This window comes from Manis pentadactyla, chromosome 7 (assembly GCF_030020395.1).
Source record: "Manis pentadactyla isolate mManPen7 chromosome 7, mManPen7.hap1, whole genome shotgun sequence".
Lineage (NCBI taxonomy): Eukaryota > Metazoa > Chordata > Mammalia > Pholidota > Manidae > Manis > Manis pentadactyla.
In genome coordinates, this window is record NC_080025.1 from 118,412,597 (window position 1) to 118,432,852 (window position 20,256).

Consider the following 20,256-nt stretch of genomic DNA (forward strand, 5'->3'; position numbering starts at 1 on the left):
ACCTCTAGAGACCACTGTCTATAATGTATGTATTCTTTTAAATGCCCTCATTTTCTGTGGGCTGTACTTTGGGGAATGTAATTTATTTATGGTATCTCATATATGTGTAATCTATTAAATCATTAATCATCCCTAGGTTGTATATTCTACATTAGATGGCCAATGAAAGCTGAAGTTAAATTGGCTACTGCACCAAAACTATGCTGTAAGAATGCCTTGTATAATTCATATTAGATATGAAAACAAGTTAATTTCCTTAAAAAACTATACCTATAGCACGGCAGGTGCATTTTCTATAATCGTGTTTCATGAAATAAACATCTGACTCATTTTTGGTCTGCAGGCTCAGCTGTTATAAAAAAGTGACAATTTACAGAAAAATTTGAAACGAAAAGGTTATCCTCTCCAATCGGCCCCACTTCATAATTCCCATCTATAAAGAGTATTTTAGATGCATTTATGAGTGCAGATGTTTAAAATGAAGGCCATAAACTTAAAATCATTGCAATTCTATTCATAAAAGCAAAGGTCTCAAAATCTTCTCAAGAAGGAAATAATTTTAAATACTTTGTCAAAATATAGGATGATACATGAGGTACTTATTCAATTGTCCACTTTTGAAAACTGAAAGGCAACAGAAGTTGATTTACCAGTCATGAAAATGATATATGTCATGGTTCTCAAAAACCTGTAAGGCTTTTGGACATTGGAATAAGCTTAACAAAAACTAGCCCAGTAGCGGAAAGGATACAGCACAGTCTCAATAATAAAACATACCACTCTCTCATTATTCTAGGTAATTTTAGGTTCCAAATAAACATTATATTTTCATAGAGACATATTAGATATAGTATATGAGATGAAATGACTATTAGCAAATGAAGGGTAATGAATGTGGATCAACAGACCAGAAACAACTCATTTGAAGGGAAACACCAACAAATTGTGGCTAGATTACCAAAAGCACAATTAAGTATAATACAAATGATATTATGATTCTCAAAATGTTAATCTTTTACTTCAGCAGAATGAAAAACAAAAGTACTTGCTTTTTTAAAAAAATTAACACAGGATTTTTTTAGAGCAGTTTTAGGTTCACAGAAAAATGAGCAGAAAGTACCTAGTCCCCATCTACACCCCACTACCCCCTACAAAGTCACAAACTATAACCATCCTGCACCAGTGTGGTACATTGGTTATAATGGATGAAATAACAATGACATGTCATTATCATTCAAAGTCTATAGTGCACTCATCATGCATCGTAACTTTGAGTTTTTACAAATGTATAATGATTTGTATCTATCATTACAGATCATACAAAGTAGTTTCACTGCCTTAAAATTCCTCTATGGACCACCTATTCATCCCAGCCTCCTTCCAAGCCCCTTGTAATCATTGATCATTTTACTGTCTCCATAGTCTTACCTTTTCCAGAATATCATACGGCTGGAATCATACAGTATATGGTATTTTCATATTGGCTACTTGCACTTAGTAATATGAGTTTCAGTTTCCTCCATATTTTTTTGTGGCTTTTTAGTTCATTTCTTTTTAGCTCTGAATGATAGTCCATTTTACAGATGTAGGACAGTTTTATCCATTTACCTACTGAAGGACATTTTGGTTGCTTCCAAGTTGAGGGAAATATAAATAAACTGGCTATAAAAATTCATGTGATGTTCTTGTGCGGACATAAGTTTTCAACTCATTTGGGTAAATATCAAGGAGAGCAATTGCTGGATCATAGTCTTGTAAGAAACTGTCAGCTATCTTCTAAAGTGACTGTTCGATATTCCACTCCAATAAGCAATAAATGAGAGTTTCTGTTGTTTTACATATTTGTCAGCATCTAATATTGTCAGTGTTTTAAATTTTAGCCATTCTAATAGGTGAGTAGTACTATCTAATTGTTGTTTTAATTTGTATTTCCTTAATGAATTATAATGTTGATCATCTTTTCATATGCTTAACAGCTATTTATATAAAGGCATATCTCATTTTATTGTGCTTTGCTTTATTGCATGTCACAGATACTGCATTTTTAACAAATTGAAGGTTTGTGGTAACCCTGAGTCAAGTAAGTCTATTGGCACCATTTTTCAAACAGTTTGCTCACTTCATGTCTCTGTCACATTTTGATATTTTGTGTACTATTTTCTACGACTTTCAGGAAGATGTTGGAAAGGAGTGTGAGAGAAAACATTTTGCTTTGTTCCTATTCTTAGCAGATGTCTGTAGTTTTTCTTTCTTTTAATGTATTTGTCTAGTTTTGCTGTTAGGGTAATGTTGGTCTCACAGAATGTGTTAGGAAGTATTCCCAGGCTTTATCTTCTCGAAGAAATTGCAAAGAATTGATATGATATCTTCCTTAAATGTTTGGTAGAATTTGCCAGTGAACCCATGTAGGCTAAAACCACTGGCTTCTTTTTACCTTTTGGGGGAAACTTACTGAAATTCATTGGTATGTAGCAATGCTTTGGAGAGCTCACTATTAGGTAACTTCAATGCAAATTATTCCTCCAAGTCACACAAAAATTTAGAAAATTCATAAATAAAGTCTGTAGGATTACCACTTATACCAATGTCCAAAAACCCCACAGGTTTTTGAGAAGCATGATATTTATCATTTTCATGACTGGTAATCAACTTCCGTTGCCTTTCAGTTTTCAAAAGTGGACAATTGAATAATACCTAATGTATCATCTTCACAAACTAGGCAAAACTTCCAAATCCCCTGAGAAAAGGCAAGTACTGCATAAAAACATTTTATACTTTTCTGAGAGAAATCCCACTGGTCACAGAAAACAGGAAAGACAAAGGCTGCTACTTCTTTTAGGTGATTTTGGCATTTACATGGTAGATTTTTTACTAATGTAGCATGTTATTTAATAAAAAAAATAATCTTCCCATTTTATCATAAATTTCTTAATTACAAAAATTATCTATTATTTGGTACCAGTAATGATGTTTTGATTGTCTTTTATACAGAACTCATTTTCAAAGCCCAGCTCCAAGACAACCATCATATCCCTAAAATTCTCATTAAATATTGAATACATATCTTTTACTTCCCACAGCCTATATGTGCCATTCATATCTTTGGGAGATAGTAATGAGGTTCTTTCAGGCATTTTACTCAAAATACGAAACCTGAATCAATTTCAATATTCACATGAAAATAAATGTTTTAGCAAAAATTCAGGAGGAAGTGGCAACTTATGTGTATTATTACCATTTGTTATGTATATAGATATATAATACATGTATGCATACACAATACATGTATAATTATGTCTATATTTATGTGTGTGTAATCATAAGACCTTTGGAAACTTCTTTTACTAATCATTTCTCCTTTTAATTAAAGTAATTACACATAATGAAAGTATATATAGCCAGAACATCAGATATTTGGGATATTATAGGCAGCCCATCTGCTCCTAAATCCACAATGAACTTTGCATAAGTCAAATGAGATTGATGAAAACATGCCTGGTTGGTTTCCATAACTCAGAACAGGTCAACATAGTCAAGTTGAAACAATAGATGGCACAGTTATCTAATGATCTTGAACTGCTGTTAGGGCCAATGATTTTTCCCACAGCCACTCAACGATTTTCCAGAAGATTAAAGATAACATTTATATGTAATTAAACAAATTTGACTTTAGGAAACTGAAACTAATAATGTAAATAATTTAGAAACCTGAAATTTCTTCTGACTTATCATTACATGTTAAAAATATTCCCTACGCTGTGTAAGCATCTGTTTCAAGAGTGTTTTCTGACTTTGATTCTAAAGATTTCATGGCTTCTCCACTAACCAAGACTCATCCATCATGCTGAAAGGTAAAAAACAAACAGGATAAATGGACTGATTTTCCACTGTTTGTACAAAGCAGTAGTGATGATTAAGATAGAATGGCAGGCTTTAGTGGGGAATGGGGGGAGAGTTCTTTTGTTTCCATAAAAATAATTTGCGTTTCATTTTGGATGTGGATCTAAGTGAAGATTCTTTCATATAATAAATATCTTGTAATGTATCTACCTCCTTAACTGTCCTAAAAAATACTTTTAATTACAATCATAGTGGCTTCACCAACTTTTTCCTAATTCATAGAAGAGGCATTTTCATTATGTTTGAAAAAGCCTGATATTTAAAAAAACACAAATATTATAGGAGTTTAATTCCAGAACATCATGGAAATAAAGCTAAGAACCAAGAGGTTCCTATTCTAGTTTCAGTGTAGAACAAGTCACTATCTTATTTCATGTATTAGGCCAAGTTACTTAACTTCTTTGGGTATCAGGTCTATTAAATGAAGGAATTGAATTCAGCTTTAAAATTTCCTTTCCACTTTTTTATTGTATGCAATATTTCTCCAAATATATCTGTCAGAACCCTAGTCTTGCAAGTTACTCTACCTCAAAGTTAAAGATTCATGATTAAATTAATTTGGGAATTTGCAGACTTCATTTATTTAATATACATTTTTACAGAATTCTTTTTTAGTGTAAACTAAGACTGCTTTGAAGAGTCGATTGATATGCTTTATCAAGGAGACAGCATTAATAACATAATCATGCAAATAAATGTTTAAAATAGCAATTGTAAAGTATACAGACAAAAGGTACTTGATATTTTGAGGTTCCTACTAGACTGGGCATTCAACTAAGGCTTTCTTGAGGAAGTGACAATTTAAATGAGATTAAATGAATGTGTAGTATTTAAGTAGGAAAAGCAGGAAGGAATATATCTATTGAGTGGAGCAAATGCACAGTGGCAGAAGGGAGGGGGACACTGTAAGACAAATTGAAAATAGATCCATATAGCAGAGGCAGACCTAGACCACAGAAGTGATGAAAACAAGGCTTTCTAAGCCTTTAAGCAATTAAAAATTTTGTTCTTAGTGAAGGAGAGCCATTCAACCAATATTTGGAAGAGGGATGAGATGATCATATTTGTATATCAAGAATATCCTGGGTGCAGCGAAAAGATTGGAGCTCAACCGCAGCTGTTCTCAATAGACTAGTCTGAAGATGAAGTGAATTCAAGATCACAAATGTTCTGAGGTTAGCCTAGACTATTAGTGAAAGAGATGAAATAGATACATGAGATACTTAGATGACAGAGAGAGAAGCAGGAAGAGAATCACAAGGTTGGAGCTTTAGGTATCTGGCTTGGATAAATATTGGGAAAGGGCATGATAATAGCAGATATGGATAAATATTTGACATAATAGTTTCTATTGCTGCACCTATTGCATAATGTATCTATCATATAAACTTAGTACCTTAAAACAAGAAGTACTTATCTCATATTTTATTCATTATTATTTTTTGTATGTCAATAACATGGTCACAGCAATAGCTGGATCTTCACTTTAAGGTATAACAAAGTTCCAATCAAAGTGTTAGATGGGGCTACAGTACCATCTGAGGCTCAGCTGTGAACGAATCTGCTTCCATACTCAGTGGTTTTTGTCAGCATTCAGTTTCTCTTGATCTGTCAGACTGTGTGCCTCAGTTTTTTTCTGCCTATCAGTTGGATGCCAAGCTCAGTTCCTTACCTTGTGGCTCATTCCAAAATGCCTGCTTGCTTTCTGAAAAGCAGCAAGGAAAAGATATTTCTTCACAAGATGAATGCTATATCTTACATATCATAAACATGCACACATCATCATGTATATTGTCACTTTTGCTGTATTCTATTAGTTAGAGCCAAGCCTCAAACACATCCAAGGAGAAGAAATCACAGAAAGCCATGAACACAAGGAAACAGAGATTGGGGGTCACACTAGAGTCTGTCCTTCACATTTGCTATGGAAGGAGAAGACTAGGAGGTCAGTTTTGGTTATACTGAAACATCCTGCACATGACTGCAAAATTGAGGGGAATACTGACTTGAAGTTATAAATTTGTTGGTGGTCCCTCATTTAAATCCGAAGGATGTTAATGCACAGGAAGAGACGATGTAATGATGAAAGAAAAAGGTTCAGAAACAAACCTAGAACTCCAGCAGACAGTGACTAGATAAGGAAAGATGATCTTACAAAGAAGTGGAAGAACTGGCCACAAAGGAAGGAGGGAAAGCAGAAGTATGCTATGAAATAGAAGCCAAGGAAATGAGAATTTCAAGAAGCAAGAAATTAGAACTTTTTCTTCATCTCTTAAATCTGAGAAATCAAAATGGAAAATGAAAAAAATTAATATCCATATTAATCAAAACAAGGAGGATGCTCTAACTGGCAGATTAGAAAACATGAGTTAGAAATACAGCAAATATCTGAGATCAGCCCACAATCATATGGAGGAAGGAAAACAAGAAGCATGAGGAGTTTTGAAAAGGTCCGGCAAAAGTCCTAAATTAACAATAAACACTTTAAAAATTACATTCCAGTCCTCAATTAGAAACTATAACAGGAATTAGAAAAGGTCAAATTTTAAGAATTTATTAATATAGCTTACCATATTACTGTACATATATATAAGAAGAATCATGTGGTCATTTCTAAGGCACTGAAAGAATGAGGTCTGCCTTCCAACTGTCAACATTATTATTTCATGTTGTTTGTAGGTTTAACTTAAAAAAAAAGTGAAATAATAGGAGGTAAAACTATTATTATTCACTTAACATATAATTAATATATATTTATATAATATACTAATCATACTAACAATGTAAAATATAATAAGCTATATACTGATATATTAAGTACATTAACATCAATATATTATGTAATTCATTTAGCTACTATAATTATCATGCAATCATAATTATGACCATACTTACAATTCTGTTAATTACATTAATACAATTATATAAAATAAATTCTAAAAGAGAAACTACCATCAACCATAAGAAACTTCAGAAAATTGGAAGATAAATATAGAGCAATAACCCCACCTTTTAAATAGAATTATCTAACTAGATTAAATAACATGGAATAAATTTAACAAGATGTATATATATGTGTGTGTGTGTATACATTTCTTTGTGATATGAGTTACAAATCTCTCTAACATATTAAAAGTGTCTATCAAATTATAAGAAGATCATATAAATCTAATAGAAAAATGGGTAAAGAATATGAAAAGACAGAACAGGAAATAAAAGAACTCAAACCAATTGAAAGATAAGATAATCAGCTATGCTCAGTTTAAGAAAAATACGTATTAAAATTTCACCAAGATAGTATTTCCCACCCAGCAGACTGGACAAAAACAGAATAACTCATATCATCTTCCACGGCCAGAGAATGTTACTAGTAATATGTGTTTGGTGTAACTTCTATTGGTGGCAATTTGGCAGCACCTATCAAAATTATAATTGCAGTACTTTTTACTAGTTAATTTCACCTTGGTGATGTCATCATTCAGATATACCAGCACAGATGAAAGTAATGTATTGTGTATAGCACCCAATATTTTAGAAACAACTTAATATCCAACTCTAGAAATAGATTAAATCAACTATGATATATATATACATATATATATATATATATATATATATATATATATATATATATATGTAGAGAGAGAGAGAGAACAAAAGCCTATACAGTTGTAAAACAAAACAGAACAAAACAAAACAAAACAAAACAAGGAAGCTACTATGTACTGACTTGGAAAGATCTCCAGGATAATCTATTAGGTGAAAGGACAAGGTTTTTGCATATTCTAATGAATGCATTGCTATGCTAATCTTTGTGTAAAACAGGAAAAATAATGTATGTGCATACTAATCTATACATAAAGAAATTGTGAAAGGATTAAGTAGACACTGTTAACATTTAATATCTGGACAGGGAGTGGGTAAGGATGTGGAGTTGGTTGAAGGAAGCTGTTCACTTTATACTTGGTTGTATGTATTTTGATGTTTGTAAACACATCTATTCATAAGCAAATAAAAAACTTGAATTGTGAAAATAAAGAGGGGTCACTGATGGTGAATAGTGCTGAAAAGTAAAGCAAATTAAGGACTGAGGACTGTCAAATATTTTTACTCTCATTGATGACTTAGTGAAAGCTGATTTAAATTTTCATTGTATGTAACAGACTTTGAGAACTGCATTAAGGAAACTCACATAATAGTCTAATTCAATGATTCCTAGCTTTACTTGATTCCTTTTTTTACAAATGAGAAAAAATGCTTATTAAGGAAACATTTTAACAGTTCTCTCTTGGCAAAATTTTACAGATTAGAGCACAACCTGAGGGCAATGATTACAGTTTCAATCTGTACACTACATAGGATGCTTGTTTTACAACTGGAAAGTTGCTGAAGTTTGTGACATGCCACTATAAATGTATGTATTATTAAAAATTACAAATTGTTTGTTAAGTACTTGAGCAGCAGCTCTCCCTAAGAAAGCAGCGATGATGTGTGGCTCAGCAGCTCCATATCTGCAAAATTCATGGACATAATCACCTTTCAGCATTACAGATAATCCATGTTCCTGAAGGAAGCCAGTGAGACAAGACATCAGTTTTCCTATATATTCTTCAACTTGATAGTTAGATACTTTTGGTTATCTACCAGATACTCATGTTTTATGTTGTTTATAACATCTATCAACAGCTTGTATCTAAGCCATAGAGGATCAACATGTTACCACTCCAAGAAATGCAGAATTGCTGCAGAGTAATTTTAATTCTTTCTCTGCAGGCCTATAGACTGCAGTAATTCGGCAAAATGATTACCCACAGCGGCAACATCTTTCTTTGCTTTCTCACAGAAAACATTTTGCAGTTTTATGTATTTGCCTTGAATCTGCAGTTGTATCAGGAATTGTGCCTCAAAGAGTTAAATTTCCTTGACTCTATTTGGCTACAAATTCCTTTAAGGCATGAGGTAAAATCTAAAATGATGGAGACTGGTGATACTTATGCAGCAATCATCATTAAATATATCTTCAATACTGTTTGGAATCTGCATTGTATTTAGTGCTGTGTTTACATTTTTTATGGCTTCTTCAAAATTCTCTTCATCTTCTGGAGCCCCATTTTCATTCTTTAGAATTCCTTGTCAGATAGATCTGTTGGATTCTCCCAGAGGAGAGCGCCGCCCCAAATCACTCACAGAAGGCGTCTCTTGATGCAATAAGCAAGAGGAATTTATTCAGAGACCAGCTAGCTGGGGTCCAAGTGTCAGCCCGACGCAGCGGGTCTCAACAAGGACCCCGAGCACTTAGAGTCAGAGGTTTTTATAGCATTTTCAAAAAGGGCAGTATTTTTCCACAAACACATCACATTGTTTTTCCAAAAAAACACATACATTTTGGCTGACACCACATCCTGGGGGTCTAGTGAGATAAGATCACCCTTGGAATGTTAGGGTGGTTCTTAGTAAGGTAAGCTTGGTATGTATGATTAACTGATTGAGGTTGGCTAACTAAAGGTCACTGCAATCAACGCTGGCTGACTAACTTGTTTTTCAAGGTTCTAATATTTTCCTATTTTCTTCCTTCTAGGTTAGAAAATGGAGTCTAAGCTTTTAAGATGGCTATACTTATGCTAACTTTCTATCTTCAATTAGGTTGATTCTTAGTGAAGGATTCTACAGATCCTGCTTTACTTGATTATTGAATGATTATTCAAATATCACACATTAATAGCCAAGTAAATTAATGTTCTGCAGAATGCATTTTGGGAATACACTGCTCTATAACATTGAAACTTCAAGTATTTTGTCAGTCACTAACAATTACGTTCTTACAAGTTCCACTGACCAGTGGACATGTAAGGTTTATGTTTTTAACAACTTAATTTAAGTGCTTTCAGAAGGATAGTATATATAATTACAACCATTGTAAAAAGTGGTTTGCAGTAGAATGATAATGAAATTAAATTCTGAATATGGGCGAGCATGAAATTTCTTCAGGCTGAACTAGCAACCTTAATCCTTTGAACAATCTATACATTTTTAATTTGGCATGAAAAGCCAAATGCAAAGCAATAATCAACATATATTTTATTGTTGGAAACTGTATTAAGTCCATGCACAAGGTGAACTAACATAGCTTTCATGTTTGCTTCACAAAGAAGGATGACATGTATTCATAATGTTTTCCTGAAATAAAAAATAGCATTCTAAATATGTATAAGGCCTGGAATAAATTCAAAATCATTAGTTATATTCAAACAAAAGTAGAACCCTGAGAATCACTCAATGTAATGATATTAAAACACAAAAGTATCTTCTTTGCCTACCAATTGGACAAAAACATGCACATATATACATTAATAAGCACGTAACTCTGACCAACACATTCCATTAATCAAAACAGCAGGTCTTTGTCCAAATCAGTTATGATCCAAAGCAGTAAATATAAAAATTTGTTAGCATAATACGTCTGTCAGCTGAAAATGAATTCAGATTTATCCAAGTGACATGGAATGTCAGGAAAACTGATGATTCTCATGTAAATGAATTACAGTGGCTTTTCCCCAAATATATAAGCTAAATCAAAAGACTTACTTTAAAATATATATTGAAGATTTTCAGAAATGACAATAAAACTACTTAAAAAAGTTCTTTGTATTATCTACTAAGATGATGGGTGGAAGTACAAGTCAACTAATATATGGCCATTTGTACATTTATTCAGTTCATGCAGTCACCCAGCTATCCAGTTATTCACCTATTTAGGATTTCTTAAACAAGTTATTATGAGTGTAATGTGGTCTCAGCACGGACTACACATATAATTAATGCACAGCCCTTGCATCTATGGTGAGGAGGGCACAGAAAGCCATTTCATGGTCACAGAAGAAATGAATAGCCAGATGTAAAAAAATAACACAACCAAGTAAGTCATTGTTACCAAAGGTGGATCAAAGAATGAAGGGGTAGAAAGAGGTCAAGAAAGGTGCATTTTAAGTTTTAGAAGTAATTGTGAATTTATAGAGGACTCCGAAAGTAAAAGGTAACAATGTTTTAAAAATAATCTTGTAAACATAGCACGTAAAGCATTTTGAATCAAATGTTATATTGAAATGTGTATTTACTGTTTTATAAGTCTGAATAATTACAGGCAAAAAGTGGCTGTCTCTTTTATTAGATTAAAATATGATTTAAGAAAAAATTAGGGGAAAAATGAGAAACTTATATTGTGTGAGTGAAAATGAGATTCTACCTGGTGAGGCCAAGAAAAAGCCTGGAAAATCACCTTTGAAGGAGGCAAGTCATACTTCATTTGAGAGAATGTCTCTACTTTTGTTTTGGCAGAAAGGAAATGTTTTATCAGTCCACTTAAAACTGTTAAAAATAATGTTATTATTATTTGTATTAGAATATTATACTACACAATGTCATGAACTTCCATGCATATGGTTTCTATTGTTTGTAGTGGAAACAAAAATCATGCAACATAATTCAGTAGTTTTCTAACACTTTAAACACTGTTAAATAATGCTAATTTGCAGCTACCTATCAATTGCTGTTATTTAAACTAATTTACTAATCTAATTGCATCTAATCCCTAACCCAGATAGGATATTTATTAATTAAAAGAAGTTCTCGAGTACTCTTGTAGTTGACTAGAATAATTAAGTCTCTCCTCACAATTTGTAGGGATGAGGAGAAATTAATCAACCAAACAGCATTGCCACACACTTCTTGGGTGGTTACACTTTAGTGCACTGTAATTCATTCACTCTTTATTTTTATCAAGCATTACCTAAAGGATTTATTCTTTGTAATTAAAAGGATGATCTTTTAACTTTTACCTATATTCTATTATTTTCTCTATCACACAAGCTGCATCTTTTAAAGATTAATCAGAAATTTGTATTAAAGAGAATTGTTTTTATTTTGAAGGATATAGAACACTTGTTTTAAAAAATCAAATTGCCAACTTTGAGAAAATAAACATTTTAATAAAGCACCTGAGAAACATCAAACAAAATGAAGTATAATTCTGAAATAAAAGTAAACTATGTCTCCTGAATCATAGCAAACTTATACAAACAAGTCATTGAAATCATTTCTGAAAGCCTAAGAAAAAATTGCTTTCAAGAAAAAGGAATCTTTCATTTTCCTTTATTTCTCTGTCACAAAGAGTTTTAAGTAGGGTTTAACTCCTCAAATTTGTAATCATTTGATTTACTGTAGCATTTGAAAATACAGAATAAGTAGAAACTCTAGCAATTCATAGAAAACCTAGATATTATTAAGTCTTGCCCATGATTCATGGGTTTGCAATGGCACCTACAGTGTTTATGTCCCCTTGCCATGTGTTGGTCAAACACAAATGGATTTCCATATTAAGCATGTGTAATTTATTTGATTTAAAATATGTAGCAGGTATTTTTATCAAGTACTGAGAGCATTCTTGACAGAGGAATCATTTCTTGGCTTTCACACTTATATTCTTTAGGAGGAGTAGCCAGTGATTTCATTCAGTTAATTGTATAATTCTCAAGATGCAATATACAAACTGGTATTTTTCCAAACAAAATTAACGCATCAAAAATAAGTGGTTTTAAAATGTTTATTTTACCCACCCAAAATAACCTGAATGTCCAAAATACAGAAATTGGTTAGTGTGTTAATATTTTATATCCCATTCTTTACAATAGCATCCTAAATAGTGATATAGTCATTGTAAGTATTTTTCTCTTTAGCAATCACTAGTTTTTAAAGGAAAGTAAAAGAAAACAAAATTAATTTCTCTATCGAGCAATTCTAAATTTTACATAGGGAATATAGTGAAATTACTTTAGAGTGCACACCACCTGCATATGCTTATCCACAATTTTGAAAATGGTGAGTCCCCTCCCACCAAAAGTTCAAAAGCTGCATATTTGATGGTTTAAAAGTGAAACTGATGATGTTGTTTAAAATTGCATGTTTCCAATCTTTGAAATTTACATTTAAAGAACATAATTTCTATCTTTCTACTTTTAAAGTTTAGAGTTAATGTATATTAACATTTGTTAAATGACTTCAAAAATAAGTTTACTTTAAAGGGATCCTTAAAATAAAATGTCAAAATGGAGTATATATGGTTAAGACCGCGTGATCATTAGGTATGGATTTGGATAAGTTGTATACTCTTAAGAAATTGTATACTTCAGGGAAAGGTTGGGTATATATTAAAGAGAGACAAGTCACTTGACGGAGAAGTCATTTACTTGTGGTGGGGAGGGGTAAGATTCCAATTTCAGGCCTCAAAGGTGGATCTGTAGATGGCTTGCTTCTAAGGATAGGTCCTGTTAATTGCAGGGCCCATGATGGGTGTAACGAAAGTTTGGAAATAAAGAGAAATTACAGATGTGAGCAGCAAGGTTGAGGCTGGATCTTTGACAAAAAGACACTTTTGTGGGTGAAGGGGGTCAAGTGGTGTACACAGACTCAGGATACATTCACTTTGTTTAGGATTACTGAAGAACTCATTCTTAATTGCTAAAATTAAATTTTCAAATGAGTCACTAACAATTAAGATAATAAAAGGCAAATTAAAATAAAAGCAAGCTATATGTGCATATATAAAAATTTCGCTATATATCTTATAAATAAATATGTATATATAAACATTAAACATTATACCATCCTGATACACTAGTTCCCAAAACTCATTGAGCTTTAGAAAATATTTTTATCCTATTTTTGGTTAAGTAAAGATCTCTTTAAAGCACATTTTTCTCCTTCTGTTCTTGTTTCAAAGAAAAAAGGAAAGAAACTTGCTCTAATAGCCACTTAATGAATCTTACCTGTACTGATTAAAAATTTTAGCAGTATAAGAAATTTGTTAAAAAGCAAATTAAAAACAAAAACTGTAAAGATATTTAATTAACTGTTAACTCTTTGAAATCACTAACTTTGTAACAAGCTTTTAAGTAAAGTATTTGAGTAAACATACCATTCTCAGATTCAGATATTTATATAAATTATATGGTCATTGCTTGTAATATCAATATTTAATTTTTTTAACATTTGATTGTCCTAAAATTCATATGATGTGTTTGGGCTTATACTGAAGGTTTATAAAGCTTGCCTTCTGTTTTCTCTACTTTTTACAAATAACCATGAATTTATTGAAGGCTCAAGTTCTTCTACACTGGTTTTCTTCACTAGTCAATAAACTAACACTTAAGGAAACTGAGACACCAAGCATCGAGTGACCTGCCAATTTCAGGAAGCATGTCAGTGGCTGAGCTAGGAGGTATATCCATCTGTTGCCAAAGCCAGCCTCCTTCATCCTGTTTACTACCTTTCATTTGCTTAGGTATTTTAACATGGTCAGATTGAGAACCTCTGCTACCTTGTTTCATAAAAAAGAAAATTTAAAAATCAGTTACCTGGAATGTCATGACACTGGAGACATACAACTAACACAAGATTTTTGTAAATGAACCTTTCAGTATCTACTCAGAGAACCCAATAGGAAAAATCCTTACATAAAGGCAAATCTTTCATGCTGCATCCTTGATGTTGCCTTATCAGTATTACCAAAATTTTAAAAAAGATAAAATATTTTAAGCTACAAATATGCTTCCATTAAAGAAAGCATGTATATAAACTAAGTAAAAATTGCTGTTATTGAAGCCTATTTGTGCTATTTTTCATAGTTTTAAACACTTATCTTTGTTTTGTTCTTCAGTATCAAGATGATAACAGATTATACTATATATTAATTTGCCAATGAAGAATTTGAAAAGTGCTATTGGAACTTCAAAAAGTGGGCTTGGTAAATTTGGAGAACCTCAAAATAACTTTCCAAAATCTATGAAATGTTAATATGCCTAGATGAACTTCATGGATAACAAAAATCATGTACAAAATATTCCTAATGACAATAATCATTATGGCTAAAACCTTATCATTAATCAATTTGAATTAACTATAAATATTTTTACTGGCAATTTATCACAAATATGGCAACATTAGTAAGGCTCAGTTAATATATGTGAAAATTGAAATGAAATGTATTGAATAAGAGATTTAAAAACAATTTCAGGAATAAGGGATAAAGCTTCTGCTGCATTTATACATATGCCTGGCATTCACATGAACAGACAAACAAGATAAGAGTTACAAATAAAAGGCTGATGATCCTATCCTTTAAAAGAAGTATGGTGGCCCATTAACTAATTTTTTTGGGTATCATTAATATACAATTACATAAGCAACACTGTGGTTAATAGATAACCCCCATTATCAAGTCCCCACCACATATCCCATTACAGTCACTGTCCATCAGCGTAGTAAGATGCTATAGAGTCACTACTTGTCTTCTGTGTTATACTGCTTTCCCCGTGCCACCCCCACATTGTACGTACTAACTGTAATACTCCTTTATCCCCTTATCCCTCTATTCCCACCCAACCTCCCCACCCCCTTTCCCTTTTGCAACTTTTAGTCCATTCTTGGGTTCTGTGAGATTGCTGCTGTTCTGTTCTTTCAGTTTTGGCTTTGTTCTTATACTCCACAGATGAGTGAAATCATTTGGTACTTGTCTTTCACTGCCTGGCTTATTTCATTGAGCATAATGCCCTCTAACTCCACCCATGTTGTTGCAAATGGTAGGATTTTTTTTCTTCTTATGGTTGAATAATACACCATTGTGTATATCTGTAACATCTTCTTTATCTAAAGGACACTAAGATTGCTCCCATTTCTTGGCTATTGTAAATAGTGCTGCGATAAACATAGGGATGTATATGTCTTCTTGAATTTAGGATCCTATATTCTTAGGGTAAATTCCTAAGAGTGGAATTCCTCAGTCAAATGGTATTTCTAATTTCAGTTTTTGAGGAACCCCCATACTGCTTTCCACAATGGTTGAACTAATTTGCATTCCTACCAGGAGAGAAGGAGGGTTCCTCTTTCTCCACATCCTCACCAGCATTTGTTGTTTGGCTTTTGGATGTTGGCCATCCTAACTGGTGTGAGGTGATATCTCGTTGCGGTTTTAATTTGCATTTCTCTGATGAATAGTGATTTGGAGCATCTTTTCATGGGCTTGTTGGCCATCTGAATTTCTTCTTAGGAGAAGTGTCTGTTCACATCCTCTGCCCATTTTTTAATTGGATTATTGGCTTTTTGGTTGTTGAGGTGCATGAGCACTTCGTATATTTTGGATGTCAACCCCTTATCAGATATGTCATTTATGAATATATTCTCCCATACTGTAGGATGCCTTTGTGTTTAGCTTATGGTGTCCTTTACAGTACAGGTTTTCAGTTTGATATAGTTCCATTTGTTCATCTTTAGCTTTTGTTTCCCTTGCCTGGGGAGATATATTAATGAAGAAGTTGCTCATGTTTATATTCAAGAGAGTTTTGCCTATGATTTCTTGTAAGAGTTTTATGGTTTCATGACTTACATTCAGATCTTTGACCCATTTCTAGTTTACTTTTGTGTATTGAGTTAGACAATAATTCAGTTTCATTCTCTTACATGTAGCTGTTCAGTTTTGCCAACACCAGCTGTTGAAGAGACTGTCATTTCCCCATTGTATATCCATGGCTCCTTTATTGTACATTACTTGACCATTCTTGGGTTAACATCTGGATTCTCTATTCTGTTTCACTGGTCTATGGGTCTGTTCTTGTGCCAGTACTGGCACAAGTACCATCAAGACAATAGGATTGTTATTCCCTCTTTAAATAGGTGTAGCTTGCTATATTCTTTCCTCTTAGAACTGCCTTCACTGTGTCCCATATAAGTTGGAGTGTTGTGCTATTGTTTTCCTTTGTCTCCATATATTGCTTGATCTTTGTTTTAATTTGGTCATTGATCTTTGTAGTAAGCTTGAAATCAGAGAATGTAATTACCCCCACTTTATTCTTCCTTCTCAGGATTGCTTTGGCTATTTTGGGGTCTTTTGTGGTTCCATATGAACTTTAGAACTATTTGTTCCAGTTCGTTGAAGAATGCTGTAGTTATTTTGATAGGGATTCCATTGAATCTGTAGATTGCTTTAGGCAGGATGGCCATTTTTACAATATTAATTGTTCCTAGCCAAGAGCAAGGGATAAATTTCCCTTTATTAGTGTCCTCTTTAATTTCTCTTAAGAGTGTCTTGCAGTTTTCAGGGTAGAGGTCTTCAAATTCCTTGGTGAGGTTTATTCCTAGGTATTTCATTCTTTTTGATGCAATTGTGAAGGGAATTGTTTTCCTGAATTCTCTTTCTGGTGGTTCATCATTAGTGTACAGAAATGCAACAGATATCTGTTTATTAATTTTTTATCATGCCACTTTGCTGAATTCAGATTTCAGATCTAGTAGTTTTGGAGTGGATTCTTTAGGGTTTTTTATGTACAATATCATGTCATCTCCAGATAGTGACAGTTTGACTTCTTTCTTACCAATCTGGATGCCTTCTATATCTTTGTGTTGTCTGATTTCCATGTCTAGGATCTCCAGAAGTATGTTGAATAAAAGTTGGGAGAGTGGGGATCCTTGTCTTGTTCCCGATGTTACAGGAAAAGCTTTCAGCTTCTTGCTGTTAAGTATGATGTTGGCTTGTCATATATGTCCTTAATTATGTTGAGGTACTTGCCCTCTATACCCATTTTGTTGAGTTTTTTTGTCATGAATGGATATTGAATTTCGTCAAATGCTTTTTCAGCATCTACAGAAACGATCATGTGGTTTTGTCCTTCTTTTTATTGACATGGGGGATGATTTTGATGAATTTTTGAATGTTGTAGCATCCCTGCAGGTCTGGGATGAATCCCACTTGATAATGGGGTATGATCCTCGATGTAATTTTGAATTTGGTTTGCTAATATTTTGTTGAGTATTTTTTCATCTCTGTTCATCAACGATATTGGTCTGAAGTTTCTTTTTTTTGTGGTATTTTTGCCTGGTTTTTGTAGTACAGTGATGCTGGCTTCATTAAAATGAGTTTGGAAGTATTCCCTCCTCTTCTATTTTTTGGAAAACTTTAAGGAGAATGGGTGTTATGCCTTCTCTAAATATCTGATAAAATTCAGTGACGAATCCATCTGGTCCGGTGATTTTGTTCTTGGGTAGTTTTTTGATTACCGATTCAATTTCATTGCTAATAATTAGTCTTTTTAAATTTCCTTATCCTTTCTGGGTCGGTCTTGGAAGGTTGTATTTTTGTAGAAAGTTGTCCATTTCTTCTAGGTTATCCAGTTTGTTAGCATAAAGTTTTTCATACTATTCTCTAATAATTGTTTGTGCTTCTGTGGTGTCTGTAGTGACTTTTCCTTTTTCATTTTGATTCTGTTTATGTGTGTAGATTCTCTTTCTTCATAATAAGTCTCTTTAGGGGTTTATCTATTTTGTTTATTTTCTCAAAGAACAAGCTCTTGGTTTCATTGATTTTTTTCTATTGTTTTATTCTTCTTGATTTCATTTATTTCTTCTCTGATCTTTATTATGTCCCTCCTTCTGCTGACTTTGGGCCTCATTTGTTCTTCTTTTTCCAGTTTCAGTCATTTTGAACTTGGAATATTCATTTAGGATTGTTCTTCCCTCTTTAAATAGGTGTAGATTGCTATATTCTTTCCTCTTAGAACTGCTTTCACTGTGTCCCATATAAGTTGGAGTGTTGTGCTATTGTTTTCCTTTGTCTCCATATATTGCTTGATCTTTGTTTTAATTTGGTCATTGATCTATTGATTTTTTAGGAGCATGTTGTTAACCCTCCATGTGTTTTCTTTGTACAATTTATTTCTAGTTTTGTACCTTTGTGATCTGAGGAGTTGGTTGGTACAATTTCAATCTTTTTGAATCTTTTTGAATTTACTGAGGTTCTTTTTGTGGTCTGGTATGTGGTCTATTCTGGAAAATGTTTCACGTGCACTTGAGAAGAATGTATATCCTGCTGCTTTTGGGTGGCATGTTCTATAGATGTCTGTTAGGTCCATCTATTCTAATGTTTTTTACTGTGCCTCTGTGTCCTTACTTATTTTCTGTCTGATTGATCTGTCCTTTGGAGAGTGGTGAGTTGGAGTCTCCTAAAATGAGTGCATTGCATCGTATTTCATCCTTTAATTGTTAGTATTTGTTTCACATATTTGGGTGCTCCTTTGTTGGGTGCATAGATATTTATAATGGTTACATCCTCTTGTTGAACTGACCCCTTTATCATTATGTAATGTCCTTCTTTATCTCTTGTTACTTTCTTTGTTTTGAAGTCTTTTTTTCTGGTACAAGTACTGCAACATCTGCTTTTTTTCCCTATTACTTCCATGAAATATCTTTTTCCACTCCTTCACTTTCAGTCTGTGTATTTCTTTAGGTTTGAAGTAAGTCTCTTGTAGGCAGCATATAGATGGTATTGCTTTTTTATCCATTCTATAACTCTGTCTTTTGTTTGGTGCATTCAGATCATTTACATTTAGGGTGATTATTGTTAGATATGTACTTATTGCCATTGCAGGGTTTGGATTCGTGGTTAAGAAATGTTCAAGGGCACCTTTACTTTCTAGGCATCTAACTTAACTCATTCATTGCACTATTATAAACACAGCCTGATGATTCTTTATTTCTCTTCCTTCTTTTTCTTCCTCCTCCACTCTTTATATGTTAGGTGTTTTATTCTGTATTCTTTGTGCTTCCCTTGACTGATTTTATTTTGCATTTAGTTAGTATTTAGTTGTTCTACTTCCTTTGCTGTGGTTTTATTTTCTCTGGTGACAGCTATTTAGGCTTAGGCATACTTCCATGTAGAGCAGTCCCTTTAAAATACACTGTAGAGATAGTTTGTGGGAGGTAAATTCCATCAACATTTGCTTCTCTGGGAATTGTTAATCTCTCCTAATTTAAATGATAATCTTTCTGGATACAGTGTTCTTAGCCCAAGGCTCTTCTGTTTCATTGCATTGAACACATCATGCCATTCCCTTCTGGTCTGTAAAGTTTCTGCTGAGAAGTCTGATGATATCCTAATGGGTTTTCCTTTGTAGGTGATCATGTTTCTCTTACTGGCTGATTTAATACTCTGTCCTTTTCTTCGATCTTTGCCATTTTAATCATTATATGTCTTGATGTTGTCCTACTTGGGTTCCTTGTGTTGGGAGATCTGTAGAATACCATGGCCTAATTGACTGTAAACTTCCCCAGATTGTGGAAGTTTTCAGCAATTATTTGTTCAAAGACACTTTCTATCCCTTTTTCTCTTTCTCCTTCTGGTACCGCTATAATGCGAATATTGTTCTGTTGGATTGGTCACACATTTCTTTTAATATTCTTTTATTCCTAGAAATCCTTTTCTCTCTCTCTGCCTCAACTTCTCTGATTTCTATTCCATTAACAGTCCCTTGCATC

The 20,256-nt window shown here is 33.1% G+C and overlaps 1 pseudogene; it reads right to left on the reverse strand.

The window, feature by feature from the left end:
* Nucleotides 1–8,269: 8,269 nt before the first annotated feature.
* LOC118922672 (NEDD8-activating enzyme E1 regulatory subunit-like) overlaps nt 8,270–20,256 on the reverse strand; it is a 54,985-nt pseudogene continuing 42,998 nt past the window's right edge.